A 21,132-nucleotide genomic window follows, 5' to 3' on the forward strand; every position below is an offset into this window, starting at 1 on the left:
AGTAGAAGAGAAGGTATTTACAGGGTGACCGAAGTCAGTACAATGCTCTGAAGAAGAGCCATCATTCCAAAAAAAAAAAAACCAACTTAAGCCTCCTTCCAGAGGCGAAGAAACCCATGACCAAAACAAAACCACCCATAGAGTCCCATACATCCCAATCAAAACCAGGAGATCCGTTCGTCAGCAGCCGGAAGAGACCCAAAACCCAGATGACTAAGAAGCAGCCGAGGATATCCAAAACTAGAACAAAAAGAAGGAGGATTACCTCCAACAGAAGCATGCTACTCATCAGGTTGTTCCTCCACAATTCGGCACCAGCCGAATTCCTGTTCATCCTCAGCAGGAGCGTTGAACTGAGCAGAGGGACCGGGATCGGCAGGCTGCATCTCCGTGTCCCGAATAATTCTCCCTGGTTCCGCTTGTGCAGGTTGTGGCATCATACCAATGCCAAGCTGGAATGTAGGGGGAGGACCATCAGCAGCTCCCGAACCTCCCATATGACTATTAGTGCCTTCCAATTGCGTGGTTTCGTAAAACATCACCGTGATGTGTGCAGTGACCCGTGGCCGATGAAGCGAACTGTTGAAAGTAAAAATGGCAGACCCAGTTGTCGAGGGTGGCCCTGGAGGCAGATTGGATGCGCGGCGCCTTCCTCGCCCACTACGGGTACTCAGATAGCGCCCAGTGAACAGCTCGCTGGTGGCCGGCGAGTCCGAATTGGAGTCATTGGGGGCACGCCTGGGTTGGCCTCAACGGCAGCCCATTCTCTGTCGAAGGCGGGCCATAATAGGAGGGGCCTTAGACGGATATTCACCAAACACCACACTGAAACCTCGAAAGCCCATAGAGGTGGGAGAGGACCGAACGACCACGCTCAGAACAGGGCCAATGTCCCAGAGGTTCGAGCTGAGGGAGGAAGATAACATAACAGAGGGAATGCCGCCAACCTTGAGACTAAAAACCTCAGAGCCAACGGGAGCGGAGAGGTAGTTTCCTGCGAAGTCCCCCCCTCCTTTCCAAAATCTTTACTCGAAACAGGACCAATGCACCCGAGACTCGAAAACAGAGGCCACTTCCCAGAGCTCGAACTCCGGCCAGTGCCCGAGAGAGAATTAGCACAAACCAGACACAACAACTCTGCTTCAGGCTCAGAATTGACAGAGAGGACCCAGCTTTACATCTCACCTAGTTGCATCGCGCTAGCATTACCCTGCTCCTCCTTATAATTTTATTCCCTTTCTCGATTAACCCACACCATAACTGCCTCATTGATGAAGGCCACCATCGCTTGTAGGTCACAGCATGCGAGAGCCGACGCATTAACAGTGGATCCTGTAGCACTTAACGAGAGAATGTAATGGCCTGCATGCCAGGCTGCCTTCCCCCGATTTACATTCCTCTTCACGTACAGGGTGGGCAGGTGTCGAGCCGCCTCCCACCACCCTGTCCCATCACACTGGTCGCCTCCATATGCACCCGCATCCAGGGGGGGTTGCATCGCTTTGAACCAACTTGGTGAATTCCTGTGCATGGTCATGGTTTTGAATTATGTCAGTAGTGTCTGATAACATGGTATGTCTTGCTTCCACTCCCAAATTAGCCAGAAGATCCGCGACTTTGTTCCCTTCCCTCTTGGTATGATTGAAACTAATGGCATGATTGTTGTGGAGGAGGTGTTCTATGGCCTCCAGTCTGGCCTCAAGCCTCCAGCTATTAGCAATTTTCCTCGCATGAGTCCTGTTTTGAAGTTGTTTGGCCATGTTTATGAGGATTTGGGAGTCCCCTTCAATCTCCAGGGGCTGGAAGTTGAAGTTCTTGGAGAGGAGGAGCCCTTGCCAAAGCCCTTCCAGCTCCGCCGAGTTATTGGTGTCCCAGCCTATATTCCCAAAGTAGAGGAGGATTGGAAACCCTTTGTAGTCTCTAAAAACACCCCCAAATCCTGCATTTCCGGGGTTGCCCTTGGAGGCGCCATCGAAGTTGAGCTTGATGGAGTTCCTAGGGGGAGGGGTCCAAGAGTCCTTCCTGCTGTGACTGCTCATCATCATGGGAGGTGAGTGAGCGTCCAGCTGGAGGTTCAGATTCCAATTTGCCCAAATGGATTTTTCAGCGTCGGTGGAGGGAAGATCTTCCTGCGTCCATTTGCCTATCGCCAAGGTCTCCTGGAGGTTGTGACAGAAATTGCCCCATATGATTTCTGGAGGGGAACTTTGATCCTTGAATATGCGCTTGTTCCTTTCCTTCCAGATCATCCAGAGGAGGAGTCCAGGGATTATTCTCCACAGGTGATTGATAATACCGCTTTTGTAAGGGGCCTGGTGCCATTGACGAAGGGAGTCGGGGATGTCTACTGAACCTCTGCAATTTCTCTGACATCGGAAGCTAGCTTTGTCCCACAGTTGTTTGGCCAGAGGGCAGGAAGCGAGGAGGTGCTGAAAGGTTTCTTCCTGATCTTTGCAGTTGACACACCTAGAGGGTCCATGAAAATTCCTGCGTCTGAGATTATCCCAGGTAAGAATCTTGTGATGCCCCACCAGCCAGAGGAAAAGAGAGACCTTGGGCCAAATGCCTGGAGTCCAAATTCGGCTCCAAATGGGATCTGGGGGGTCTGAGTCCATGCATAAGAGCTTGTAGGCTTCTTTGGTTGTGAAGGTTCCCCTGGGCGTGTAGCCCCAATGGAGGATATCCTTGTCCTCTGAGCATCTGATAGGCCGATTTTTGAGCTCCTCCTCCAGAAGCTGCTGAGTTTGGTGATCTGCATGCTCAATTATTCTATTGCTATTCTTCCATTGTCGGTATCCTTGATCCATGTCCTGGGTCCAATTCTACCATACTTCTTCTTGTAACTGTCCTTCCCTGTATCTGTGTGGATGCTGTTCAAGGATGTTATGGAGTTTTGGCAGCTGGTTCCACGCGTCCATCCAGAATCGCGCTGATCGTCCATTCCTCACTTCCCAAAAACTGTGTTGTTGGATCATTAGGTAGTGTTATTTGGCGGCATTCCAGATTAAGGAACCTTTCACTATGGGAGTGTACTTGATCAGATCTTCTGGTGGCCTGAGGTTGGCATATTTGGCTGTCCAGATGGTTGCCCATGGCTTGTTGGGTGTTGTTACCCATTGCCACCAAATTTTGGCACACATGATTGAGTTGTTGTGACTTGGGTCCCTTAGACCAATGCCTCCTTTTTCTTTAGGCTTATAGACTGTTGTCCATCTCACCAAGGCCCATTTGCGATTGGTTCCAGTGGCTCCCCATAAGAAGTTGTGCTGAAGGAATTTTATTCTTTTAATTACCCATTTGGGCGCTGCCAAGATAGAAAAAAGGTATAGAGGCATAGATTGAAGGACCGCTTTGATTAGGACCAATCGACTCGCTATATTCAAAGTTCTATGAGTCCAGAGATTTAAACGTGATTCTAGCTTCTCAAGGAGAGTGCGCCAAGAGGCGTGCTTTAAGGCGGAAGCTATTAGAGGGGCACCCAGATATTTGGAGGGAAGGGTGTCAATGGTAAAACCCAGAATACGCGCAATGGCAAATTGAGTGACCGGGGGGGTGTGGAAGAAGTAGATCTGAGATTTAGCCGTATTGATGCAAGTGCCAGAGGCTTCGGAGAAATCATTCAGCAGGGTTTTGAAAAGAGAGGCTTCCTGAACAGAGGGGTACCCAAACAACATATTGTCGTCCACAAACTGTTGGTGGGAAATCGCAGGCAGATTGTGGATGGACAGACCTTTGAGACGATTGGAGAGGAGGGCTTGCTTAATGTGACGACCCAAGCCTTCTGCCATCAATACAAAAAGGAAAGGTGAAAGGGGATCACCTTGTCTGATTCCTCTGGAAGGCCTGAAGGGACGGGAGGGGATGCCATAAATGAGGATGGAGAAAAAAGTGGAAGAAATGAGGCTCATCACCCAGCGCACCCACATATGTGAGAAACTGAAAGCTGATATCATTTTTTGAATGTATAACCAATTAATCTTATCAAAAGATTTTAAGAGATCGAGCTTGAGGATCATACCTGCTTGTTTGGAGTGCTTGAGGGAGTGTATGACTTCATGAGAGAGTATGATTCCATCCAGGATCTTTCTCCCCTCTACATAGCCCGACTGTTCCAGTGAGATGAGCATGGGTAGAAACGGTTTCAGCCTGTTGGCAATCACCTTGGATATCACCTTGTATATGACATTACAAAGTGCAATTGGCCTAAATTTGTCTGGTGTTCTGGTGATCCCCTCCTTGGGGATAAGCATCATGAAGGTAGAATTAAGGGAGGGAAGAAGCCAGTGTTGGGTGCGCGATTCCTCCACCACTTGCCAAACCTCTTCTTTTATCAGATCCCAAAAGGATTGGAAGAACGTTGTGGTAAAGCCATCCGATCCAGGGGCCTTGCCTTCCTTGAGCTGTTGCATTGCTGTATCCACCTCCTGTTGCATGATAGGACATAAGAGAAGTTCAGTGTGCTCTGCTGTAATGTGTTTGGGCACATTAGTGATGATTTTATCTATGGCCGGAGTTCTATCCAGTTGGGGTTCTTGATGAACCCGCTGAAAATGCCTAAGGAACTCCTACTCGATCTCCTCATGATTTTCCAATCTTTCCTCCTCTGGATTTTGAATGAAAGAGATAGTTTTGTGCATCTTTCGCTATATTGTGGTTCAATGAAAGAATTTAGTGTTCCTTTCTCCCTCTTTCAGCCATTTAATCCTTGATTTTTGTCTCCATAGGTTTTCCTCCTTCTTCCTTCGCTCCTCTAATTGGTTATGAATGCGCAGTTCCTGAGCCAGGGTTTCCTCGTTGTGTCCTTCTGAGATGATATGTTGCTGGAGCTCTGCCATCTCCTTGTTTAAACTCTGCTGGGCTTGAAAGATGTTGCCGAATGTCTCTTTGTTCCAAATCTTGATTTGGGCCTTAAGGAATTTGAGTTTTTGCTGGAACTGAAACATTTTTGAACCGCCTGGTGGGGGTAAGGAGGTCCATATAGATATGATGAAGTCTTTGAATGCGGGGTGTGAGAGCCAGAAAGCCTCGAAGCGAAAAGGTCGCCTTTTTACATCACTTGGTCTTTGCCATGGAGGGCGATCGGCCAATGATCCGAGCCTATGGGAGAATTGAAGCCAATATATCTCTGCCTAGATGCACTATATTGTCAGACAGGAGGAATCTATCGAGTTTGGATGCTATTTGCTGTCGTCTAGTTCTACGGTTGCTCCATGTATGCGTACCATTGCAAAATTGCATATCTATGAGAGCATTATTATATATAAAATCCTTGAAGTGGGCAACCTCCTGCTCCAGTCTCGCGCGCCCCCCTTTCTTTTCTTCCATCTTGGTTATCATATTATAGTCCCCTCCTACGATCCACAGTGGATGGACTCTGTTGCTGTTGAGTTCTTCCATTGTATTAAGAGCTGCAATTTTTTTGCTGGCTATTTGGGGAAAATAAACGTTGGTCAAGTGACCATACACATTAGTGCCTACTATGTGAAAGGTTGCTTGAATCATGTGATGTGTTGCATGAATGTCTTTCAACTCAATCGCTTGGGTGCTCCAAGCAATTGCCAAACCTCCCGAAGCCCCTGTGGCATCCACTACCACCGAGTGACATCCTGGCCAAGCTTTAGATAGAATATTTGCTATAGCACTATTATTACACTTAGTTTCTTGTAGAAAGAAAATTTGTGGCTGCTCCTGCTTAATCATATCTTTTATTAGTCTTCGTTTCCCGGGGCTGTTGAGCCCTCTTATATTCCAAGAGATCAGCTTCATGGTTCACTGTTGTGGGTGGGCTTGTAGTACTTAGTTAGCTTGGCATACCTGCCTGATTCCACCATAATTTTCCCTAGCGCAATTGTCCGCTGGAGATCTGTTCTTCTCCCTCGTTTTTTGGAATCCTTGGGGGGTAAGCCTATGTCCCATTGACTGCCCGATTGGATGCCAAGCTGCTGCTGCTGGTAAGCTCTAGCGATGATGACTTCCAGTTTGCTGATCTGGAGCTCTGATATTTTGTCATAATCCCTTTTCCTGCAAAATTTCTCCATTGCCAGGATATCAAGACCATTTAGGTCAATGCTCTTAGGCTCTTCCTCCATTTCTGTACTTGATTTTCCTCATCCACAATGAAAGCATGGCTTCAGGATTGACTTGGAATGTCATCCACCTCCATATCTTTCTCTTTTTCCTCGGAGTTCTTTCTTGCCTTCTGGGGTGAGTCCGGGGGGGAGCTAACATGCAAGGGGGGGGCTAAGGGCGCAGGATCAGGGGGGGTATGCAGGAGATGGTCAGCTGAGGGATCGGCGAGGACCTCAAAACTGTTGCTGGTAGAGGGGATGGAGGCGGCATCCGGCAAGGGTTTTTTCCCTGAGGGGGGCTTCTTGTGAGATCTTTTACGGGAGGCTACTTTAGTAAATCCTTCTTGATCTGTCTGCCCCGACGGTGCAGCATTGACAGAGTTGAGATTGAGAGGACAATCTCTGAAGAGATGACCCAATGCATGGCATCTACGGCAGCGAAATGGGACATGCTCATAATCTAAGGGTTGAACCCATTCTAAATCATCATGAAGAAGACTTACTGAGTCCAAGAGGGGTTTGTCCAAACGCATGAAGACACAAATACGGGTGTAGGAGGTGTATCTGCGCAGTTTCGTTTCCTCCGCCGATTTTACATACTCCCCCAATCCATTTCCTATGTCCTTGAGAGAATCTTCATCCCAGTACTCCGTCGGAAGCGAGTACATCCTGATCCATACTGGAGCCCAACTAAGGTCTTCCTTGTCTGGGTTGAACCTTTCCACCCACGCTCTTAGGTAGAGGCCCGCTGAGTTGAAGAAGTAGGGTCCTTGATCCATGATACGGTTTCTATCTTCTATACACAGAAAGATCGCTGTGAAGAACCCTTTAGGTCCTAGTTGCAGGGTTACATGGCCTTTAGGCTTCCATTTGGCTGAGATCCAGCCATGCAAAGCCTTTTCCGTCAGCCAGAAGCCAATAAAATTTCCAATAAGCGCATGGTCCTTCATGAACTGGATTTGTCCATTGACCCTATGGCTCGGCAGTTCGATCTTGGGCCGTTCAGCAGCCACTGGCTTGCAGGTTTTCGACGTGATCCTGGGCCTATCCTCTGTTTCTGGGGATCCCTCCAATTTCCCGTTGGTTTCTTCTATCGCATGCATGGATGGGTTTGTATTCTTCTGCCCTTGAAGGCGATCATTATTCTCTGCTTCGTGCCCTAGCTCAGAAGTCAGAGAGCCTGAATGCCCTTGAGGCTTACGAGTGGACTGTGGGGAGGGCGTTGAGGTCCCCCCTCGGGTAAAGCCCATTGCCTTGGCAGAGAACCAAAGGCGGTTTGTCAGTTGATGGCAGTTGATCGTTCTGCAGGGATCTGGAGGAGTGCAGGGAACGCAGGCAGTGCCGTCGTAGGGTTTACAGAACCCTAGTACCCAGAGCACTCTCAACTTTTTCTCCACCTTCTATGTTAATTCATGTCAGTTATTATAAAACCATATTAATTATAATTAATATTATATTATTACTATTATATTAAATATTCATAATTAATAATAATAATAATAAATAAAGATAATAACAAAAATTATATTAAAAATCATTTAATAAATTATATTAATACTCATTTAATAAATAATTATAAAATAAACATTTAATAAAAATCAAACAACAATTTAAATGTGGTTGATAGGAAATTTGACTTTAAACACTCTACCATAACACACTTATTAAATGCTAGCGTCTTACAAAATACATCAAGACCGATGACAAAAGATGCACCAATTGAAATCAACAAGATAACAATAATGATCATTCATACTTTCCAACCAATTTTTAATTCTCGCATTATTTTTCATTTTTTCATAATGTTGAAAAGAAAAGGGTGGTGAAATATGCAAACCATATATTGATTTAACTCTTGATATAGTTGTAAATGTCAAAGAAATAATATTAAACCCAGGGGATAAATAATATAAACCTTAAAATAAACATCCTTGACCATGATTTGCCATCACTGATTTTCATACTGAGATGATGCTTGTCACAACGTGATGTTGGACCATGGTTGACCATGGTTCATTTTCATATTGTGACAACCTTTGGCACATTGTGACATTCGACCATCATTGACCATGTATAACCATGATTGTAAACCCAAGCGATTTATATTAAACCCTGGGATTAATATTATAAACCTTATGAATAATATTATACCCTAGGAATATGAACCAAATAAACCCACGGGATTGATATTATAAACCGAAGGGAATAATAAACCCAAAGGATTAATTCTAAAACCCAAAGGTATATAAACGCAAGGGATAAATATTATAAACCCAAGGTATATAAACCCTAAGATAAATATTATAAATCCTTAAATAAATATTTGTCACAATGCAACGTTGGAATATGGTTGACCATGATTGATTTTCATATTGAGACAACGTTTGTGACAATCCACATTGGAAAATTTCTTACCATCATTGACCATGGTTGATCTCCATATTGAGACAATCTTTATCACAATGTGACGTTGGAACATGGTTGACCATGGTTGATTTTCATATTGAGACAATTCTTGTCACAATGTGACATTGGTTGATTTTCATATTAAGAAAATATGTATCACAATGTCATGTTGGACCATGGTTGACCATGATTATAAACCCAATGCATTTATATTAAACCTAAAGATTAATATTATAAACACTATGAATAATATTATACCCTAGGAATATGAAGCCTTACATTAATAATCCCTATAAATTATTATTTAATGACCTTTTTAATGAAAAACTTCAAAATATAGCGCAAAATATTAAAAACAAATGAATAATATATAATGATTTTTTCACAAATAAATTCATACAAAATAAAATGAAATGAAATAAGCATTTGTAAATTCATAAATTCATTTACTATAAATTCATTTGAATATATTAAATTTCTAAAAAATGTATCATGTGAAACATTATTGATGTAATTTTAAATCTATAAATTTAAATGTTTTTAATGTATGATATATTTCTAAAATTGATAATTAAATTAAAAAAAAAGAAGCCCAATTGTATATTTTTACTTCATCTATTTTACTTATAATTAATTTACAATCTAATGTATTTCAAATTTGAAAAATAAAAATACATTTCAAAACATCAACCATAATTTCTACCTTTCATAATTTATTTATCATGGAGGAACTTATCATGGAACTTATTTATATAAAAAAATGTACTTCATAAGGAAACTATTTCAATGTCATATTAAGTAAAATATTTCAATGTCAACTAATATGTACAATGAAAAGAAATAAATTTGCATGGTTAAAACATTTTTAAGCATTTCAAGTAATGTTATTATTTTATATTTGGGCTATATTTTTTTTCTTTTCAGTTTTACCTTTGAGATGCAATTTTTTTTTTTTAATTACACAATAATAAATTATATCACTCTAAACACTTCTTAGATTTGTGATTAAAATAGATCAACATTGATATTTAAATAAAAGAACTAATAAGATCAGCTTGCAATTTGAAAATTTGTTATTGAATGATTGTTAATAATTCATTCATGCTACTTTACCTAATTCTACACTAATCCTACATTGAAATCCTAGGATAGACCAAATTCATAGTTGAGCTACTTTTATACATTTATATTTGAAAAGTATAGCAATCTTCCATAGAACACTCCTTCAAATCATTAACATCTAACCACACTCAGTTACTAAATTTATAGTGGACATATAATTGATCTCATGGAGATTCGTGGCATAATTTGGTGAAACCTTGTACTCCTCATTTCTTCGGTGACACATATACCTCTTGAGAGCCAAGGTCCCGTAAGTTGGCCTCGTGATCCAATATGAAATGCCCAAACTTCTCATACAGGTTGTCCACGTTAAATTTGCCACTACCATACACCTGTGGCAACATACAAATATATGTATGTTCAGATATTCATAAATCAGACAAGGAAGTAAGTTGTTTCCAAGATTATAGGAAAATACCTTGTTATATATGGTATGGAAAACTTTGTTATTAATAAAAGAATACGCAGCACTCAGAACTTGTAGCCCACATTATTAACTTGTAACCCACATTCTTCTAGCGTTGAAGCAGATGATATGACCTTCAAACACGTTGAGGGACATCTTAATGCCAGAGTGGATGGAATTTATTTGCACCATAATGAAGATATAGGAAAATACCTTGTGATATATTTGCTTATATATAAATGAATGTTATAAATAATAATGAGGAAATTATTGCTAAGGAACTTATAGAATTGGAATAATCTCAAATCCCTAGGAAATGGGTAGTGGGGAGACATGTGGCACACATTTATTTTTTGAAATTTATTAAAAGTAATGGATCATTTTGCTAAATAAAATGTGCTTATATATAAATGAATGTTATAAATAATAATGAGAAACTTATTAGAATTGGAATAATCTCAAATCCCTAGGAAATTGGTGGATGGGGATCTATGTGGCAGGAATCTAATTTTTTTAATTTATTAAAAGTAATGGACCATTTTTCTAAATAATTATATATATATATCTATATATATATATATATATATATATATATATATATATATATATATATATATATATATATATATGAATGTTATAACTAATATTTAGGAACCTATTAGAATTGGAATCATCTCAAATCCCTAAGAAATTAGTGGGTGGGGAGTCACGTGGCACAAATCTAATTTTTTTAATTTATTAAAAGTAATGGACCATTTTTCTAAATAAAAGTTAATTATATATAAATGAATGTTATAAATAATAATGATGAACTTATTATAATTGGAATAATATCAACATGGAGGAACTTATTAAAATTAGAATAATCTCAAATCCCTAGGAAATTGGTTGGTGGGGAGCCCGAATATATTTTTTAAAATTTATTAAAAGTAATTGACCATTTTGCTAAATAAAATGTGCTTACATATAAATGAATTTTATAAATAATAATGATTAACTTATAAGAATTGGAATAATCTAAACATGGAGGATCTTATCATAATTGGAATAATCTCAAAATCCCTAGGAAATTGATGGGTGGGAGCCACCTGGCCACCTAGAAATTTATTAGAGTAATGGACCATTTTGCTAAATAAAATTTTCTTATATATACATGAATGTTATAAATAATAGCGAGTAACTTATTAGAATTGGAATAATATCAACATGGAGTAACTTATTAGAATTGGAATAATCTCAAATCGTAGGAAATTGGTGGGAGGAGGCAAACGAATCTAATTTTTTAAATTTAATAAAAGTAATGGACAATTTTGCTAAATAAAACTTGCTTATATATAAATGAATGTTATAAATAATAATGAGGAACTTATTAGAATTGGAATAATCCCAACATGGAGGAACTTATTATAATTGGATTAATCTCAAATCCTTAGGAAATCGCTGGTCGAGGAGCCACATGGCAAGAATCTAGTTTCCTCAATTTATTAAAAGTAATGGACCATTTTGCTAAATAAATTTTTCTTATATATAAATGAATTTTATAAATAATAACGAGGAACTTATTACAATTTGAATTATATCAACATGGAGGAACTTATTAGAATTGAAATAATCTCAAATCCCTAGAAAGTTGGTGGGTGGGGAGGCAAATATAATTTAATAAATTTATTAAAAGTCAATGCAACCTAACAAACTTTGTAATACATTACAACGATTGATAGAAATTAAGAAGAAGCATATGATGAGCATATTCCCTTGAGAATCAATCTAGGCCCTCAATTAAAAAAAAGGTCAACAAACCTCATTCCATCTAAAATTCATATATATACGCCTATAGGTGAATTAAGAAGTTAAAAAAGATGAGAAGTGAGAAAAAACTATTATTCTTTATCTAAAATTTAAGTTGTTTAGGATAAATTATAAGGATGGGTAATAAAGTATAATTTTTTATTAAATCTATCTCAATGTCCACTTTTATTTGATGGTTTTGGGAAAAAAATATTCAATTGTTTTTCTGATATTTTTTTTACTATATTGAAAATTATATTCTTTTAAATGATTAGTACAATTAATATAATAATAAGAATATTGTTTATTATTTTATGTAATTTTGGTTAATGGTGAATGGGTGACCAGTTTAAATTTTAAATTGATGATGAATAGTTGCATTATTGAGAGAAATTTTATTTGATAATTTTTTAAAATAATAACCAACAAATACACTTTAAACAATCTTTGATATAACTATTTTTTCTTTAAATAATATTTTCTATAAATAATTTTTATAATTAATCTTTAAAATGACCGTCTTTAAAATAAAACACTATTCTCTAACCTTATCTTTAAAATTCCATACTAAAATAAAACACTTTTCTTTTCTTTAACAATATGTGTATTGCGTTAATCAACCTCCAAATATTATATCTTCTCCTCTTTAATAATATGTGTATTGCGTTAATCAACCTCCAAATATTATATTACATATCTCAACCTCCAATTATGTTTCAGTAATGATGGGCATGGATGCATTCGTAGAATGTGAAGCGTAGCTTTGTTTTATATGTTAAAGTCATACGTTAAAGTCAGGGATTTAACCTCAGAACCTCAAGTATCTCTCAAGGCTAACATTTGTTATGGATTAGGCAGAAAAAACTCCATTGAAGTAGATGATCGTGTAGCAAACTTGGATTCTGTAAATTATACATGGCGCCGGCTTTTTTTTCTGATTTAATGGATTTTGGGCTTTGTATTGGCATTGCTCCGTGTTTATGAAATTGTATTTTTTCTTGAAAGGATTTTTTTTGGTATTTTCTATGAAATGTAGAGGCTCATTAGGAAAAACTGGATTATGGTTTCTCTTCTCATTTTATATTTAACATTAGGGATAGCCTTGATTTTGGTTGAGATTAGCTAAAAAAAATAGCCATGGTCATGAAAATGTCAAAATAAGGTAAAATTACACATCCAAATTACTTTGGTAGTTGAACATATCTTACAACTTTTTGAGTGAAGACTAATCATTATCACTTACATAGAGAAAAGCCACTGATTCTCTTTTCGTTTTTTTTTCGGAAGTTATAGGTGTTACTAGAATGGTAATCTAGTTATACAAAATGAGTAAGGGTGTTTGAGGAAATATATATGAAGACTTTGTTCAAAATTATATTGTTCTAAATGATTAGTAGAATTAATATAATAATAAGGATATTGTTTATTATTTTTTGGAGTTTTGGATTGGTGGTGAATGGGTGACCATTTTAAATTCTTGAATTGATGATGAATGGGTACATTATTGAGAGAGAATTTCCTATGATAAATTCTAAATTAGTTTATCGGATTGATGATCAATAGGTGCATTCTTGGATTGAGGGTGAATGATTACACTAGAAAGAAAGTCTTTGTTTGATAAGTCATCAATTAATTTCTTATATTGACAACCAATAAGTACATAACTCATTAATCTTAATGAGAAAACTTAACTTTACTTATTTTACCTACTCCATTCTTGGATTGAGGGTGAATGGGTACCCTAAAAAGAAAGTCTTTGTTTAATAAGTCATCAGTTACTTTCCTAAATTAATAATAATAAATACATAATTCATTAATCTTGATGAGAAAAACTTAACTTCAAAGAAATTGATGTATTTTAACCCCTCCTCCCTTATCATTGTCCACAACCATACAAACACATATATTTATAAATTTAATTTTTTATATTTAGAAAATAATAATAATAACAATTTTATTTATTATATTTTAATTTTTATATTAATAATAATTTTATTATAATATATTTTATTTTTAATCAATATTAAAATTATATATAAATTAATTACTTTATCATATTACATTACTTTAAACTTTTTCATATTAATATTAAATTTTAATTAATAAATCATTTTCATAATAAATTTTATGTTTAATACATATTAAAATTTTATTAAAAACAATAATTCGACTTAAAAGTTTTCGGTGAAGTATGAAAATGCAACAATTACATAGGCATGTACCTTGTTCCATTTATGAGAAAAATTTCCCTTTGTTTTTTTATAATGTATTAAAACACCTTTGTTTTTTATTTATTATTATTATTATTATTATTATTATTTGTATATGATAAATTATTATTATTATTATTTATTTGTATATGATAAAATTATTTGTGTGTAATTTTAATTTTATATTAAATAAAAATATATTTAAATATTTAATTAAATTATAAATTTTTTATTAAAAAAATATAAAATATGTGTTTGATTTCTTTTTAATTATTTTATTCTTAGCTATTTATTATTATTAATATTTAAAAATTCATTAATTTTGATGAGAAAAATTAATTTTAAACAGATTGATGTATTTTAACCTCTTCATCCTCCTTCAAAAATTCATTATATAATATATTTTTAAATCATTAGTAAACATTTTGACTCCTCCGACTCCTCCTCCTCTTTTTTGATTTCTCTTTCAGTGTTTTATTATTATACATAACAACTTATCTGTTATTATTATTATTTAAAAATCTAATATATATATATATATATATATAATAAATATTTTGATTTATCTTTGAAATATTTTATTATTATACATTGTAACAACTTATATTGCGCTATTAAGGTTATCTTTATCCTCATTCCCTATCATTGTCCACAACCATCCATACACATATTTATAAATTAAAATTTTTATATTTTAAAAATACAAAAATAATTTTATTTTTTATATTTTTAATTTTTATATTAATAATAATTTTATTATAATATATTTTATTTTTAACCCATATTAAAATTATCTATAAAATAATTACTTTATCATATTACATTACTTCAAACCTTTTCATATTAATATTATATTTTAATAAACAAATCATTTTCATGGTAAATTTTATGTTTAATACATACTAAATTTTTATTAAAAACAATAAGTTGACTTAAAAGTTTTGCGTGAAGTATGAAATTGCAACCATTATATAGACAGGTACATTATGAAATTGAAACAATTACTGATACGTAAATTAAATGGATATTTTTATTAAAAACAATAAGTTGACTTAAAAGTTTTGCGTGAAGTATGAAATTGCAACCATTATATAGACATGTACATTATGAAATTGAAACAATTACTGATACGTAAATTAAATGGATAGTATATTAGATATATGTATACTTTATCTAATTTTAATCATTAAATTATAATAATAAAAAAATGGTTTTTGGTTTTTCCAAATTTTATATTAATTTAATGTTTAATTTGATTATAATTTTTAAATTAGATTATTATTATAATATAAATATTTAAATTTAATATAAAATTTAACCAAATAATATTGAACTCAAAGGGAGTGAATAATCACATTGAATCTTTATTTTTATGAGAAAAAGAAAATTGTCCACTGAATATTTGGTAAAATACTCTTTATGGAAACATGAAAATCAATACTGACTGACTTTGAGTTAAAAACATGCGAGACGAGTATGCGTCACATTTTACGAAGACATCCATGCGCATCATTACTGAAATATAATTGGAGGTTACAGTCCATAGCGCCGCAGAGGTTACTGAAAATCAAACTCCCTCGTATTTATATCAAGTTACAAATACTGCATAAACACTGAAGAGAACATAATTTGTTTTGGCAACATTCCCCAACCCTCTTATCACATTATTTCTTCATTGACGGATTGCTTCGTTGGCTTTCGTTTAGGCTTTGCAAACCCATGGGAATAGACAAAATAAACATAATCTTTAAACTCGAGCGTGAGGTAAAGATGAATGTTTTAATTTATTATATATTGTATTTTGTGGTGAGAATAGTTATGTATGGTTGTTAATAAATGAAGGTTAATTTATTATTGTTATTATTTAAAATAAATTACTTCACTTAAAATGAGATGATCTAAAAAGGCAAATTTTCACTCATATTAAATGTCTCAACAAACAAATTCTTGCCACAACCAAAATAATATTAAAACAAAAACACAAAATTAACTTTCAAGATCCATATAAGATTTCAAGTTATTTGGTTTTGAATTAGATTTCAACTATTTTATTTTTATTTAAATAAATATTTTAAAACAAAAACACAAAATTAACTTTCATTTAAATTTTGATTGGGAATAAAAGCAAAGCGGAAAGAAAGTAGGAAATGGTTTTTTTTCATGAAAATGGATTTAGTAAAATTAGTTGTCATAGCCCAGCATAAAACAAATATTTTGAGGAGACTTACCAGATAAAGAAAGGATGGAAAATTAAAGACAAAGGCAGAAAATTCAATAATTTTAACTTAGTCATTTTAATTGGAGGAAAGTATAGCACACCACAACGCGAAACGCACCATTAATTGGAGGAAAGTATAGCACACCTATACGAGAAGCAAGCCGCCCAGCACACCTAAAATTATGATTATTTTGCTTGAACTCTTTCTATTTGACCCGTTCATCTGATTCCCTGGCGGATAAGCCCCCGGTGTAACAGCTGGCGACTCTGTGTCCCGCTTCGTTGGTGCAATAGCTGGCCCTCTTACCGTGGATGGAGATGGAGGCAAAATCGAGTTAAAGAAAGGATACATTTCATAATGGGCATTGCAGCTTTTGCTCAAAACCGTACCTCCTGCGCTTCCAGGAATTCTTGATAAAATAAAATTGATTGCGCTTAAGAGACATGTTTTGCATTGGATACTCGATATATCTCGCGTGCACTGCACCATACCGTAAATCCTTCGAGACAGGGAGTCTGTACTTGTTCCCGAAGCATATAACTTAGATCCAGACGCTGCTTCACCTGACAAATTGGTTAATAGGCTCTCAACAGCGGCGTTAAAAACATCGGGGGTGGACATATTAGTGTGATTATAATTATACCATCCACCAGTAGACATTTGTCCGAAGAAATCATATTTTTCATAACGTAAGAAGCAGTCATCCAACAAAATTAAACCACCGCCGGTATTCCCACACTTGTCCCGAATTGTAGTGATTGCTCTATGGGAGCAGTTGCGGCACTGTTCGGCTGTTGTGTCCCTGGAACATTGTAGGAGGCCATATATTTGGCCATCCACACAAGTGTTAAAACCAGTTTGGGAGGTGTGTTGAACAAGACTATTAAAGACGGTATTCAGATTGCTGTCTAACGTACTACCCTGCGTATAGTTGTAGTCGAAGAAGCACACAGTGTGTGGAACCTGGAGTGCATCGGCAGGAAAAGCAATGAGTATGAGGAGAAGTAGGATGATGTAGAAGAGCCTAATAATTTGCCCCATCACGAAGAATCCCTTCGTTGGAAGTAGAATTCTGGTGGTCACTGAACAAAGGAGACTTTGCAGGGGATGCCAACGTTGTTCCTGCAATTCTGTATATATAGATTTGAGTAATTGAATTGCATATTCTATATATAAGAATGAGAACAAGGTTAGAAGTTTTAGGCACATTGTCCACCAAGGAAAAAAATAACCCACGAGAGTCAATTCAAGTCCGATACGAACCTTTTTGATATTTTTTGGGGTGTGGAGCGGGTATAACGGGATTCCACTTGACCACATTCACGTTTAAGATAAAAAGGCCAAAAAGTCCGTTGGTATTTCGCGCTATATGTATTCACGGTTCTCTTTCCTTGAATGCCAGCGTTACTTTGACTTTGACTCCAGTTTGGTTCAACGAATAAAATTTTAAGATTTTATTGGTTCTCTTTCCCATGTGAATGCCAGCGTTACTTTGACTTCGACTCCAGTTTGGTTCAACAAATAAAATTTTATAATTTTAAGAGTTTATTAATTACGTTTGTGAACACCACTGGTATACAAACTTAGCTGATTTTGTTTTCTTAAAGGTAGTGCAACAAACAAACCAGGTAATTTATTGGATCTTTTTTCAATATTCCAAGATCATCTTTCTCTCTCTTTATATTAGTTATATATATATTATTATTAGGTTTATCTTTTTTTATAAGGTTAAAGTTGAGTTGAGATTTTTGTGATCCATGTGAGGATTAAGAGAATTTTTCGGCTTAAATCACGTGATGGTATATTTGTTGATGTGTTTCGAACCAACCAGTGTGGTTCATTGTCACGACAAATGCGTCGACAAATATACTATCACTGGTTCATCGTCAGGACAAATGCCTAGACAAATATACTATCATGTCATTTAAGCCGAAGAATTCTCTTAAGATTAAGATTATTATTACTACTGAATATCTCACATATCTAATTACTATACAAAAAAATAATTACTGTTAGGGTTAATATACCTAGGGATACTTATTATTACTATATAAGTTATAATATAATATAATTTATATCCCTTATTATTACTATATAAGTTATAATATAATATAATTTATATATTAATATGTAGAGATATAATAGGGATATATATTAATGATGTGCTATATATTATAGATATTATAATACCTTATATAATATATTAATATATTATAAATTATATATTATATATTATATATTATATATCATATTAATAATTGGATCATATTATATCATAATAATATATAGTTATTGTAGGTATAGTAATTATATCTAATAGATACTAATAATATAGCTTAATGGTATTAGGTTATAGTAATTAGTCTTCATCTGATTTTTAGATCTTTTAGAAAATGTTTTCTAAACTTTTCCTAGGAAATTTTAGTGACAATAACTAGAGCATAGGAATTACACACAAAGCATGTTGATAGGTCCTTGTGAATGTAGAGGGAAAGCAACTTATTCATGAAGCACTCAAAATGTACTTTTGAGGCTCTTGAGTTTCAATACGAACGTTATGATGGTTTATGGGTTAATCCCAGGAAAGTTGTAGCTATGTAACACTTTCCCTATCTTGAAAAATGACGAACTTATGTGAATTCTTTGGAATTTCAAATTCATAGTCTACAAAGCCTAACTATGGTAAGAAAAACCTCCTATCTGCACCATATCAAACCCAAAAGTTGGACAGTTAACATGGTGGCCCTGGGTCTTTTTTATTGGGCTTGAGTTATAGGAGCTTCATTTAGCCCATGTTGTCCTCATTTACTCCCCTTACTCATATATAGACTCTAACACCCATTATTATTGTGTAAATTTTGCATTTATTGAACTAAAATTCAAATATACCCTTTAAAATTCATGTGTAGTTATTTTAGTACTAGATCACAAAACTTGATATTGTGAATATTGAAAGAGAGATTGGGTATCTTTCCTAACTATAATCAATTACTTAAGTGTACTAGATGGTTTTCAGAACTTCCCAATAGTGTTGATATGAAACTAAAGGCATTGAGATCTAACTATGGTGCTCAAAACCTCCTAATCACACACATATCCCCCTAAAAGGAAGAAATCCTTTAAAAAGGATCCACGAGATAGTTTAGGGGCTTCTTCATGGGTAATAAGCCCAATAACCTTTATACATGGTCTCAAGAACTTATTTTCCTCCATTTCATACTTTATTGTCCCTAATACCCATTTGTATTTTGAAAAACACACCAATGGGTAGAGTCTATTTTTGTTTATTTCCCCTTACTAACCTCATTATAACAGACAAAAATAAACTCTACACTCTTACTAACCTCATCATAAGAATGCACACAATAAATACAACTAGAATCATATTGTACCTCATAAGCTAATGGGACTATATTCATAGGGACTTTTGGAATAAGAAAAAGGGGAAAAATTTGACAATTGTGTGAACTACAAAAATGGCAACAACTCATTTACACAGAAAAACTTTTAGATATAGAAATAAACAACAAAAATTCCCAGAAAATGTAAATTGTGTTTGTTGTGTAGTATAGATTTAGTATGCAAACTATGAAAACACATATAAAAGAAAATACAAACTATGAAAACACATATAAAAGCAATAAATAAGAACAAAAGGTTTGGAACGAAAATACAAACTATGAAAACTCATATAAAAGAAAAAAATCAGAACCCAAGATTTGAAACTCCACAAGTCCACGCATCCATCAACTTCAAAAATTCTAAATCATGAGGTCTAATTGAAACAAAATGAGTTATATGGAGACAAATAGATTGTCGTGGAGTTAGTGATTGCTAAAGTTTGTAGTGAGTATTGTTTCTTTCTCTAATAAATTATGTCAATGTCAATTATTAATTTGCTCTACTATTACTAGAATATTAATATTATATATATGGTACTAGTACACTATATTCTAATAATCCCCTATAATATTATATTATACCATAGTTAGTAATATTATATTGGATTACTAATATTAATAAATAAATCATTTCTATATTGGGCCCTGTAGAATTTGAGAGAGATAATGTATTGTTAATCATTGAATTTAACAACACCACACCTTATTAGCATTTGATGCCCTCAATGCAAATTATTGTGATAAAAGAGGAATGATAATAGGCTATATGAGGGAGTCAAAAGAGAAAAACTTACACTCTTGATAGAAGTGAAGGCCGAATGTCCCCCCAACACCTGAGACTTTGCAAGTCCTTATGCAATCTTGGGTGAATAGCTAAATTTAATTCCAAAAAGTTTCCTCAAAATGGATGAAAACTGTGCTACAAACACCTCCCATAATTATCATAACACAAAGGTATATTTCACATATCTCATCTTAATTGTGTCTTTAATCTAGTTTATTACATTTATAATATTTGTAAACCTAATTTACATTTTGGATCTATGGGTTATGGAACACTACACATAATAAGTGATAGGGTATACCCCTATATGGGATTATACTATACCCTATATATTAGTATCCCTATATACCTAGGGTATATATTATCCTATAATATCTTTGGGGATAATATATTATATAGGATATCCTAATATAATAATATTATTATATCCCCATATATATATATAGAGTACCCTATTATTAGAGGCTATTATTATAGATACCCTAATACTTATATATATCCCCTATACTATGGGATAATATATATATCCCTATTACACAAGAATAGGGGTATCCTAATAGTGTCCTATATTATAAGGGATATATATATTAATAATACTATATAGGGATACCCTTAGTAGGGATAAATGGATACTAGTATATATCGGGTATACCTTGTATAATGATGGTAAGGGTAATAATATTATATATATATATATATATATATATATATATATATATATATATATA

This window comes from Pinus tabuliformis, chromosome 1_1, assembly GCF_031772625.1.
Source record: "Pinus tabuliformis cultivar Carrire ecotype Pingquan chromosome 1_1, CPIR1, whole genome shotgun sequence".
Classification (NCBI taxonomy): Eukaryota; Viridiplantae; Streptophyta; class Pinopsida; order Pinales; family Pinaceae; genus Pinus; species Pinus tabuliformis.